At 40.7% G+C, this 12,891-nt stretch overlaps 1 protein-coding gene across 1 annotated transcript in view; it reads right to left on the bottom strand.

The window, feature by feature from the left end:
• SPOCD1 (SPOC domain containing 1) overlaps positions 1–12,309 on the bottom strand; it is a 64,907-nt gene extending 52,598 nt beyond the window's left edge. The window contains exon 1 of the mRNA XM_081306917.1: positions 12,208–12,309. The gene's annotated coding sequence lies outside the window, so the exon portion shown is untranslated. The remainder of the gene's footprint in view (positions 1–12,207) is intronic.
• Between the last annotated feature and the right edge of the window lie 582 nt (positions 12,310–12,891).

The raw sequence follows: 12,891 nt of genomic DNA, 5'->3' as shown, positions 1-12,891 counted from the left end.
ATACATATTTATAACCTTCCTTGTCCCATTGTTACACAAAAGATCGCATGCTGTATATTTAGCTCCACACCCTGTGTTTTTCACTTAACAATATATCCTGGGGATCATTCCATTGCAATATGTCTTCCATGCTTCTTCTTATAGCTTAATAGTATTCCATTGTGTGAATGTCCCAATTTACTTATTAACCTCCTAATGATGGACATTTGGATTATTTCCAGTATTTTGCTAATTCAAATAATGCTACAATGGATAACCTTGTGCATAAGTCATTTTAATATTTTTTTCCAGTGTTTATTTAGGATAGAAATCCACAAGTGGGATTACTGAGCCAAAGGGTAAATACATCAAGTGATTATATTTCTTTTGTTTAGATTTTTCCAAGTTTCCTTCCAAAGAGTTGAACCATTTGTATTCCCATTAATAACCATTTTCTGTCATCCATTCAATAAACACATATTGCATACCCTGCTATGTATCAGACAATTTTTTTTTTTTTATTTGGTACTGGGGATTCAATCCAAGGGTGTTTTACCACTGAGCTACATCCTCAGCCCCTTTTATTTTTATTTTGAGACAGGGTCTCACTAAGTTGCCCAGGCTGGCCGGGAATTTGCCATCCTCCTGCCTCAGCCTCCCAAGCAGCTGGGATTGCAGGTGTGCACCACCGCACCTGACTGGGCATTTTCTTATTTGCTGAGGAAACGGCAAACACGGTTCTTTGATGCAGAAGTTATAGTCTGGCAAGGAAGTGAAAGTGAACAGATCGTCATACAAAGAAATCATCATTTACATATTTAGAAGGAAAAGTATGGATTCTACAAGAGTGTAGGATAAGGATCTTTAACCATATTTGGAGGTCAGAAAGATTTCACTGATGAATAATGTCTGAGGAGAAACCTAAGGAACAAGTAAGGATTAACCAGAAAAGTGGGTGGGGGAAATACTTGGGCCAAAGAAGAAATCAATCTTGAATCAAAATAAATTAATTTTAAAAAAAAAGAGAAATGCTTTATAGCAAAACCCATAAGGTACAGTGATCAGTATTTAGAAAACAATTTCTAATTTCAAGTTATTTTATTGTTTAAAAAAAGCTAAAATAAATGAAGTAAATGGGCAACTTAAGAACCCAGAAAAAGACTAAGATAAAAGAAAGTGAATAAAATTAATAAAGATAAAATAAGAAATTAATGAAGTAGAAAATAAAGAAATAAAAAGCAGTTAAAAGGATACATTTTTAAAACCAGCTCTTTAAGGGCTGGTGATGCTGCTCAGTGGTAAAAAACTTTCCTGGTACACAGGAGGCCGTGGATTCAACCCCCAGCACAGCAAAGAAAAAAAGGATGAGAAGTACAAAATCACTAGCAAACCTAAATAAGCAAAAAAAAAAAAAAAAAAAAGAAAGAAAAAAGAAAAAATATACATAAAAGATGAAAAGAAAGATACAGAACTAAGAGAATTCAAAGATAGCGTTGTGGCCAGGCACAATAGCACACACCTGTCATCCTAGAGGCTTGAGAAGTGGAGGCAGAAGGATCAGAGCCAGGAGTTCAGAGCCAGCCTCAGCAGAAGTGAGGTGCTAAGCAACTCAGTGAGACCCTATCTCTAAATAAAATACAGAATAGGGCTGGGGATGTGGCAACAAATATGTTGTCTATAGGAGGCTGACAATCAATTAAAATAGAAATCACCGAAATTGATATAAGAAGAAATAGAAAGAACAATCAAAGAAAGGTTTAAAAAAGCCATCGAAACAGGGCATAGGTTTCAGTCTCTCTCTCCACCTTTGTGTGTGGGCTCCATTCTTGTGTTACACCTGCTATAGTTTGAATGTAAATTTCTCACCCTCTCCAATTCATATGGTTGGATGGTTGGAACCTAAGACCCAATGCAATAGTATTAAGAGGACCAAATCATGAGGATTCTGGGATTAGGATCCTCATAAAAGGATCAGAGGGAAGTACCTACCCTTTGCCCCTTCATCCCTTTCATCATGTGGCGGCATAGCATTTGTTTCTTCCAGGAGATGCATCAATAAGTCGCTATCTTGAAATCAGAGACTGGGCCTTCACCAGACATGGAACCTGAGAGCACCTTGAAGTTGGACTTCTAACCTCCAGAACTGTGGGAAATAAATTTCTGTTCTATGAAAATTACCCAATCTCTGACATTTTGTTCAATCAGTAGGAACTGGGCCAGCTTCCATATGACCAAAAGATATCCAATGGTAATCTCAGAGAGCCTCACTAGCAGCCTACATCCCATTCCCTGGTGTAACCTAAGAATGAGCTCTCCTGTTGATTATGATAGTAACAATAATAATAATAAAAATGAAATCTATTGGCCGATCACCCAGCTTCAGAACAAGGTCAATCAATTCCGGCATCTGTAGGATGCACACTTAGGATTGGCCTAGACTGGATCATATGCTTCCTCTTCATGGCTGAACAGACTGGGGCCCAGTGACTGGTAACTTCACCCAGACCCCATGGAGTTGGGGGCAGTTACCGAGGGACCATAATCCTGTGGATCGTTACAGTCCACTGCAGGTGCTCCATCCATTTCAAACAACAAAAACAGGAAGGAACAAGTCGAGTGTGTAATAGTTGGGAGAACAGCATGATGAATTGTGACCCCAAGTCAGACAAAGCCACACTGTACAGCTAAAATTTACCTGGTTACTAGCCCAAATATCATCCATTTAACATTTAGCAAATATTTGTGAAGCATCTACCTTAGTCTGCACACTGTTTTAGATGAAAATCGGTTAAAATTTTTTAAAAAGTCTGGAGATATGGTTCAGTGGTATAGTATTTTTGCCTAGCAATGCAAGAGGCTCAGGGTTCAATACCTAGCACAAAAGGAAGGGAGAAAAGAAAAGAAAGCTGGACTTGGTAGTGCACTCCTGTAATCCCAGTGACTCGGGAGGCTAAGGCAGAAGAATTGTGAGTTCAAAACCAGCCTCAGCAACTTAGTGAGGCTCTGTGTCAAATAAAAAATAAAAAGGGCTGGGGATGTGAATCAGTGTTTAAGCATCCCTGGGTTCAATCCCCAACCAAAGAAAGAAGGAAGGAAGGAAGGAAAAAAGAAAATAAGAATACTGTCCTCATGGTGCCTCTCTGTTCCATCTCTAGAGTTGTGGGTGCAACCAGATGAACAAAAGAGCCTATCCAGTTCAAAATTCTTTATTGTAAAATGGAAAACCATGTTTACATAGCTTTTTTAAAAAAATTGTTCTAATTAGTTATACATAACAGTAGAATGCATTCTGACACATCATACACAACTTCTCATTCCTCTGGCTGCACATGTTTCAGAGTCAACACCAGTCCTGTAACCATACATTTGTCTATTGAAGGTCATCTAGGTTGGGTCGATAGTTCAGCTATTGTGAATTGAACTGCTGTAAACATTGATGTGGCTGTGTCCCTGTAGTATGCTGATTTTAAGTCCTTTGGATATGAACTGAGGAGTGGGATAGCTGGGTCAAATGGTGGCTTCATTCCAAGTTTTCTAAGGAATTGTCACATCCAATCAATAAATGGGCTAAGGAAGTAAACAGACACTTCACAGAAGAAGAAATACAATTGATCAATAAATATATGAAAAAGTGTTCAGCCTCTCTGTAATTAGAGAAATGCAAATCAAAACTGAGATCTCACTTCAATCAGAATGGCAATTATCAAGAATACAGAATGGCGGGGCTGGGGATGTGGCTCAAGCGGTAGCGCCTGGCATGCGTGCGGCCCGGGTTCGATCCTCAGCACCACATACCAACAAAGATGTTGTGTCCGCCGAGAACTAAAAAATAAATATTAAAAATTCTCTCTCTCTCTCTCTCTCTCTCTCTCTCTCTCTCTCTCTCTCTTTAAAAAAAAAAAAAAGAATACAGAATGGCAATCCTGAGTGTTGGCGAGGATGTGGAGGAAAAGGTACACGCATGTTTACATATCTTAAGGACAAAAAAAAGCAAAACCCAGCCCCAACCTGAGTGAGTGCACTGCCTCCTTTGAGGAAAAAGAACTGTAAAATGAGCACAATCCCACATCACTTAACAGCAGGGGTGTGACCGTACACCAACCTAGAAGGTACAGCCTACTCCATTCCAGGCTCTAGAGGACCACCCTCATATATGCAGCCAGCTGCTGATTGAAACGTCGTTAAGCAGCCTGTGACTATAACTGGAATCCAGGAAGTAGCCTCCAAGAGCTTCCATTTTATCAATTCAAAGAGGCAGTTTTAAAAAGTGTTTAGCACATGGATTCTCAGTTCTGCTCAGTACTTGAGCATATGGATTCCAGCTCTACTACTAATTGACTGGATGATCTTGGATAAGTTTCCTAGTTATTTTTGTGCCTCAGCCTCCCCATCTGTAAAATAGAGATAAAATGTACTTCTCTCATGGAATTGTTCACAAAGAAAGTGTCTACTGGGTACCAAATGCCAGGCACTTTTCTAGGGCATTTAGTTGAGATGAGGAAACAAAACAAAGATCCAGTCCTCTAGCAGAAAGAGACAACCAGTGAACACAATAAACAAGCAAATTGTATGTAATTTCTGAAAGTGATAAGTGTTATAGAAAAAAAAAGAGTAGAGTAGAACAAGAGGGAGAGAGAGGGCTGAGGGGACGGGTCACTAGATTCATGGTGTGGACAGAGAGAGCTTCCTTGAGATGGTGAGTTGAACTAGAACTTGAAGGAGGTGAGTGAGGGGAAGCAGATATTTGGGGAAAGAGCTTTGCAGATAGAAGGACCAACTGATGCAAGGCCTTATGACAGGCACTTGCCTGGGAGAATTGGAAAACCGAATGGCCAGTGTGTCCGGAGCATCATAGGGGAGGGAGGAGTAGCAAAAGGAATCCGATTGCTGGGCGCAGTGGGGCACACATGTAATCCCAGCAGCTCAGGAGGTCGAGGCAGGAGGATCACAAATTCAAAGCCAGCTTCAGCAACTTAGCGAGGGCCTAAAGCAACTTAGAGAGACCCTGCCACCGAATAAAATATAGCAAAGGGATAGGGATGTGGATCTGTGTATAAGCACCCCTGGGTTCAATCCCCAGTACCAAAAATAAATAAATAAATAGTGGGATTAGGTCATGGTGAGGCCTGGACTTTGTTGTTTTTTAATATTTATTTTTAATAAATATATCAGCAAAATATGTTATTTTTAATATTTATTTTTAATAAATATATTATAATATCTTTATTTTATTTGTTTATTTATTTTCATATGGTGCTGAGGATCAAACCCAGGGCCTTGCATGTGCTAGGCAAGGGCTCTACTGCTGAGCCACAACCAAGCTCCTGGACTTTGGTTTTTGCTCTGAATAAAATGTGGAGCCACCGGGGCTGGAGCTGGGGCTCAATGGTAAAGCGCTCATCTAGCGTGTGTGGGGCACTGGGTTCCATCCCCAACACCACATAATATTAAAAAAAAAGAAGTGTGGCTTCTGTCAGTCCTTTCCCACTTTCTTCTTTCTCCACAGATAAATGTTCTTTAAAAAAAAAAAATGAGGAGCCGCCGAAGGTTTTGAGCAGAGGAGTGACATGAACTGATTGACATGTTTAAAGGACCTCTCTGGACACTATGTGGAGAACAGAGTATAAATGGGCAAGGCCAAAGCAGGGAGACCAGATTGGAAGCTGGTGCAACAGTCCAAGTGAGGTGAGAGGCAGCAGTGGTTGAGAGGAGGGCGACAGTAGTGGGGGTGGTAAGGAATGGCCATCTGGATGCATTTTAATGATAGAACCAATGCAGTTTTCCAATCCAAATATGAGGCGTGGATAGACTGGTCTTATCTGAGCAACTAGAAGGAAGCACATCAACTTCAGTTTCAGATGAAGTGGGTTTGAAGGGGGAAGATCAGGAATTCCATTTTGAACAAGTTTAGTTCGAGAGGTCTCTGTACCTCCAAGTAAAGAGGCTGAGCAGACGCTGATTGCTTAAGTGTGGAGTTGAGAAGAGAATTCTGGACTGACAATAGAGATTTGGGAGTCACAGACATGTAAAGAAAGATATGGAGGATGATGAAACTGGATGAGAACAGCAAGGAAATTTGAAAAATGTGCAGCGCAGAGAAAACCATCAAGATTGAAGATCCAGGGGGGGGGGGCTGGGGTCACGGCTCAGTGGTAGAGCACTTGCCTAGCATGTGTGAGGCCCTGGGTTCAATTCTCAGTACTGCTTATAAAATAAATGAATGAAATAAAGGTCCATCAATGTCTAAAAGAAGGAAGTCAATGCAGGTAGTGCTGGGAGAAAAGAGACTCGAGGGATGGACATGAGGAGGAAGCAACCTTTCCAGAGGAGTTTTGCTACAGAGATGGGTAAAATAAATAAATAAAGTGGTAGCTGGCAGGGATATCTGGTCAGTAATGCTTATTTTCTTCCTTTCACTTATTTATTTAGCTACTGGGGATTGAACACCAGGACACTTAACCACTGAGCTATATCCCCAGTCCTTTTGATTTTTTTATTTTGAGACAGGGTCTTGTTAAGTTGCTTAGGGCCTTTGCTAACTTGCTAAGGCTGGCCTCAAACTTGATTAAGATCCTCCAACCTCAGCCTCCCGAGTTGCTGGGATCATAGGCGTGCACCACCACACCTGGCTCTTCATTTTATAAGCTGGGAACACTCAGGGTGTGTTTGTTTGCTGACAGTTGATGGTGAGAGGCAGGTCACTGGCTAAGACTGAGTTGGGAGGAGGTGCTGGGAAGTTGGGCTAGAAAGAGAACAGAATCTGAGAAATGGACCCTTAAAAGCCTGTGGGGCAGTGAAGCCTGTGTGTGGCATGTAGTGTCCTAGCCAGGCAGCCTTCAGGCCCACTTGAGATTTGTGGACAAGAATGGTGAGAATTCAATAGGCTAATATATTACCCACGAAAAGCACTTAGACCAGAATCTGGCACATAGAAAATGCTATTTCAGTATTAACTATTATTATTTAAAATTAAGTATAGAAAAGCCTAAGATGATCTAAGCCATAGTATTAATAATTTTGTGATAAGAAGAAATATACTCATATCTGGCATTTTATGCTTTTGTAATGATTGAGAATATGTGGCCCTTTTGAATGACAACTTTGTAACTTTAATTGAAATGTGCAACGCGGATTGAATAAGACTCATGATTTCAAGATGAAATCTTACTGAAGTAATGCACAAATTAGAACATCTGAGTTTTAGGCTCACTATATTTTTTAGTTTAATTTTCTGGATTGATAAGAACAATTTTGTTCTACGGAGGGTTTTGTTAAGTGAGAACATTTAAATACTTAAGAAAGAAATCAATTATGTTTAAATTTATCATTGCAGTTTTACAATGGCGAAGGTGTTTCATTCACTGAATTTGTAAGTGGGGCCAAGCATTATTCAAGATCTTCTTAAAAATGATTGTTAACATTTATTAGGCTTATCAATAGAATAATACGATTTGTAAGCTGAACATAAAAGCCTAAGGAAGGACCAAGGTTTTTGGAATGTGTAATTTTAATAAACTGATTCCACTTTTAAAACCAAAATAAACCTTCTTAATAGTCTTCTCTGCAGACAAAAATCATCCTCAAGGGCATTGAAGAACAGTTTTGACCAATTGGAGGAGTAGCTAGTTCTTGTGGGAGAAAAATCAGGACTCAAGACAAACTCTCTAGGCTCGGGTGGGGCTGAGTGGTACAGCGTCTGCCTAGCATATGTGAGGCCCAGGGTTCAAGTCTCAGCAGCACAAATAAATTAATAAAAGAAAGGTCCATCGACAACCAAAATAAATTTTAAAAAGACAAACTATCCAGGGAGGGTCATAGTGAGCTCTCTGAGAAGGAAGGGAAGGGGGTGCAGAGATAGATGGTCACCCAGCTGAGGTGGGAGCTAAGAGTGCAGGGTTAGGTCTTCAGTGCCGCTGAGAGGTGTGAAGGAAGCAGAGTGAAAGGAAAAAAGAGACAAGGAGCTGGGCCTGGGCCGTTGCGGCACATACCTGTAATTCCAGCAACCCAGGAGGCTGAGTCAGGAGGACCTTAAATTCAAGGCCATCTCAGCAATTTAGTGAGGCCCAGTCTCAAAATAAAACATACAAAGGACTGGAGAATATAGCTCAGTGGTAGCGCACTCCTGGGATCAATTCTCAGTGCCAAAAGAAAAGAAAAAGAGGTGCTATTGTAATGCCAGATTCGTGGGACCCCAATAGACCTCCAGGAGCCGAATCCGATGGAATCACACAAAAGTCTTTATTGCAAGCTCGAGCCTGGACTCACAACCCTTTCCGTCGCAGCGGTCCCAGGGAGTGAGTCCTGACCCTTAGTTCAGTGGGGATTTATAGGTTTTGGGGGGATACTCTATGTGTCACAACATCACACAGAAATAATTTCACACCGCGGGGAAAGTCAAACAACAACTCTTAACATTGATTAGCACATTAGTTGGCGGGAACAAGTCGGGTAAGGGTTAGTACAAGTGGTGGATGCGTTTGAACTGATTGGTTTAGGCCTCGAGGGGTTGCAAGGGGTTGCAAGAGTATATATGCTAAAGTTGCAGGGTTGCCTAATCATGTTATCAATCACCAAACTACTTGGACCCTGCTTGGCATTTCAGGTATCTTCCCTGTCTCACTCTGATTGGTCTGAAATTAGGCCTCAGGCATTCTTTTGGTCTTTTCAGAAACTTGCATTTGTTGAGTCAAGGACATCTGGTGTGGACAAATGACTCAGCAGGGTAGCTTATGTGCCTAGTAATGGGTTTTCCAAGGACAAGGGTCACACACACACACACCCCACCACCACCACCACCCACCACCTACCCCCACTTTGGACAGGCCCTGCTCTGAGGTACAGGCTGGTTTTTAAAAACTGGAGTCACATCAGTTTCTCAATATTAGAAATGAGCATCCTGTATTGAACCCTATTAGTTAGGCTCTCAAGAAAAACAGAACCTATAAGGAGATTGAGATACAGATAGATGGATAGACAGATATTAAATGAGTTGGTTCATATGATTATGGAGTCTGAGAAGTCCCATGATATGCCATCTTCAGGCTAGAGAACCAGGGAAGCTTGCAACACAGCTCAGTCCAAGTTCAAGGCCAAAGACCCATGAACTTGAGAGGCTGCAGGACAAATCCCAGAGTCCAAAAGTTGGAGCACTGGAGTTTCTGATGTCCAAGGGCAGGAGAAATAGATATCCCAGTTCCAGCAGAGACTGAATTTGCCTGTCTGCTTATCTATCCTGACCTTCTACCCATTGAATGATATCCACCACAGTGGGTAACATGGCCAGATCTTCCTTACTTAGTCTGTTGATACAACCTCCAATTTCTTGCAGAAACATTCTCACAAACATACCCAGAAATAATGCTATATGAGCTACCTGGGTCCCACATAACCCAGTCAAGTTGACACATGAAGTTAATCGTCACAAATTCCTTCAACATTATTTAAAATGTGCCAGTAAAACTGTGACTTACTTCATTGTTGTTGTTGTTGTTGTTGAAGAGTCTTCCAGTACAATCCCATGCCAAGACTGACCATGCAGGGCCCTGGTGTGTATTTATTTCTATATGGTGTTGACGATCGAACCCAGTGCCTTACACATGCCAGGCAAGCGCTCTCCCACGGAGCTAAAACCTCAGCCCGCTAGAATCAAACTCTTAACCACTGGTACTATTTGAAGTATGTGTCCCTCCAAGAACCATATCTGGGTATTTAAACCTCAGAGAGACGGTATGAAGAGGTGAGGGCTTTGGGGAAGTTATTATTAAATGGCTCCAGAGAACTAGCAACCTCTTTCTGTCCTTCCTGCCCTTTGTCACAGGAGAATGCTGCTGCAAGAAGACCCCACCAAAGGAGCATGCCCTCACCAGACACCAAACTTATTGGTACCATGATCTTGGACTTTCTAGCCTACAGAAATGTAAAAAATAATAATAACAATAATAATCTCTGTTGTTTATAAGTCATCTGGGGTCTCAGGTATTTTGTTATAGCAATACAAACAGACCAAGACAACCACCATGCTGCCCTGCCTCTCAGCCACAAAGTTCACCTTCCAGAAACCTTCATGTCGGGCTTAGGTATGAACCTTAGTTTCCTCATATATAAAATGGGAATAATTCATTCTATGTATTGGCAGTCATATCAATTAACAAGGAAAACTGTCCTAGAGCATAGAGAAAGATGGAAATAGATCTAGGGTTCTTTTTTTTTTTTTTTTTTTTTTAGATCTAGGGTTCTTTAGAAAGACTCTGACCCCCAAACTTGACTAGGATAGTGCAGAAAAGCAAAAGAAAAGGTCAACCTCCATTACTCATACCAGTGCAAAACTCCTAAATAAAACTGTGGCAGAATGAGAAATGTGATATTTCTTGTGCAACTGCGTTTATAGACTGGGTTCAGACCCTTTTTAAAATATCAGGAAGGCTTGGTATTGTGGCACACACCTGTAATTATAGCTACTCAGTAGGCTGAGGCAGGAGGATCACAAGTTTAGACCAGCTTCAACAACTTCATGACACTCTGTGTCAAAATAAAAAATAAAAAGTTCTGGAGGTGTAGCTCAGTGGTAGAGGATCCCATGGGCTCAATTCCCAGTACCATCACTACCACTACCACCATCATCATCATTAATCAGTTGTTTTTTTTTTAGAGAGAGAGAATTTTAATATTTATTTTTTAGTTTTCGGCAGATACAACATCTTTTGTTTTTGTATGTGGTGCTGAGGATCGAACCCAGACCGCATGCATGCTAGGCGAGTACACTACCGCTTTAGCCACATCCCCAGCCCCATGAGCCACATCCCCAGCCCCTCAGTTTTTAAAATATCAGCAAGAAGAACCTACCAATGCATTAGAAGAGAAATATATCATGGTCCAGTGGTGTTGATTATAGGAATGTTAGGATAGTTCAACATTAATAAATCTATTAATATAATTTATTCTAGGAAATAAACTATGACAATGATTTAGAAGAAAATATACCCTGACTGAGTCCTTTTATTATAGTAATAAAAAGATCTGTATTAGAGGGGCTGGGGCTGTAGCTCAGTTGCAGAATGCTTGCCTAGCATGCGTGAGGCACTGGGTTGGATCCTCAGAACCACATAAAAATAAACAAATAAAATAAAGGGGAATTCTGTTTATCTACAACTACAAAAAAAAATTTTTAAAAATCTGTATTAGAAAATTCATATAATTTATCTTATTAATAAGCAGAAAAAAATCACATTACATGTTAAAAGATAATGAAAACGCATTTGATAAATATAATATCCATAACTAAATTTTTCAAATGCAAGCAAAAAAACTTTTTTCTTATAATTATTCTTTAAATGTCTCAAACCAACTTTAAGCACATGTTCCAAAATGAAACTCTAGAAATAATTCCATTTGGTGTAGAACAATCTAAGATTCCTACCACGACTCTTAATTAACATTGTTTTGAAAGTCCTAGTTAACGTAATTAGGGAAACACAAGAAAAGAGATATAAATGTTAGAAAGGAGGCAAAAATAATCATTATTTAAAGTCCATATGATTATCTATCTAGAAGTCCCCCCAGAAATCCATTAAAAATATTAAGTCCAGGAACACAGCCAATTACAAAATAAATATATAAAAATCAATAGCATTCCCATCAAACAATAAATAGCAATTAGAAAATGTGACAAGGGGGCTGGGATTGTGGCTCAGCAGCCGAGCGCTTACATCACACGTATAGGGCACTGGGTTCCATCCTCAGCACCACATAAAAATAAATAGATAAAATAAAAGTCTTGTGTCCATCTTCAACTAAAAAAAAAAAAAGAAAAGAAAAAAGAAAAGAAAATGTAACAAGGAGAGATCCCATTCATAATATCAGGAAAAGCATAAAATAGGTAGGAATAAACTTACCACAAGTATGCAGAACCTTTGGGAAAACGGTATAGGGAGGAAGAATGAAAAAGACTTAAAAGTACTAGATACACTTTGTCTTAACTAGAAATACTCAAGGTTGAAATCCCACCTATCTCCCTCAAATTAATATAAAATTTACACATTTCAACCCCAAATACCAAAATGCCTTATCTTAGAACTTAGAAAAGTGATTTCTAAAGTTAATTTGGAGAATGAAGCTAAAAGAATGTTCTGGAAAAGTCTGGAATACGTATGAGAACGGAGTGGCCCAGACACTTTGCCTGTCAGGAAGATTAGGAATGAACTAGTCCCGGCACACTCGCCCTCAGGGTACCTGGTTTCCATTTTAACCAGCTGTGGGGAGGTGACAGACACAGAGACAACTGCCTTGGGAAGAAGGAGCTGTATTACGTGCAGATCCCCACGGAGAAGGCTGGCTTCACCCCTGGGGGACACTTGGGGAAGCACCGGGGTCGGGCAGGAAGCTGCAGGAGCGGGAGGAAAGCGTGGGCGCGAGCCTTCTGCAGGAAGGAATGGGCGAGGCCCTGCGAGCAGCTGAGCCGGTGGGACGGGACAGTCTGAATGATTTCAGTGACTCTGAGAATTTAAAGACGGTCCCTACACCGTCCAATACCTGGCCCTGGGGGGATTTTGGGGCAGGGGGAATTTTGGCTCCGTGTGTCAGCATTAGATAAAGGAGTTGGTTTAGGCTAGGGCTTTGGATTGGTTGGTTTACTTACTGAAAGTGCACACAACTGTTGACTGTCTCAGCATTAACCCTGGGAGGTGCAGTCTCTCCAGGATTAGTAAAACCCCAAGATGTCAAAGCATTATAAAATGCAAGAAAATTTTAAAAGTATGATAAATACAGCAGAATAAACAAGTGATAGCCAGGCGGGTTGGCAGAAACCTGTAATCCCAGCGGTTCAGGAGGCTGAGGCAGTAGGATCAGGAGTTCAAACCCAGCCTCAACAGTTTAGCAAGGCCCTAAGCAATTCAGCAAGACCCTGTTTGTAAT

Source organism: Spermophilus citellus (genome assembly GCF_964194105.1).
Source record: "Spermophilus citellus genome assembly, chromosome: 9".
Lineage (NCBI taxonomy): Eukaryota > Metazoa > Chordata > Mammalia > Rodentia > Sciuridae > Spermophilus > Spermophilus citellus.
The sequence above is the reverse complement of the archived record's forward strand: the minus strand, read 5'-3'. Positions and strand labels throughout refer to the sequence as shown.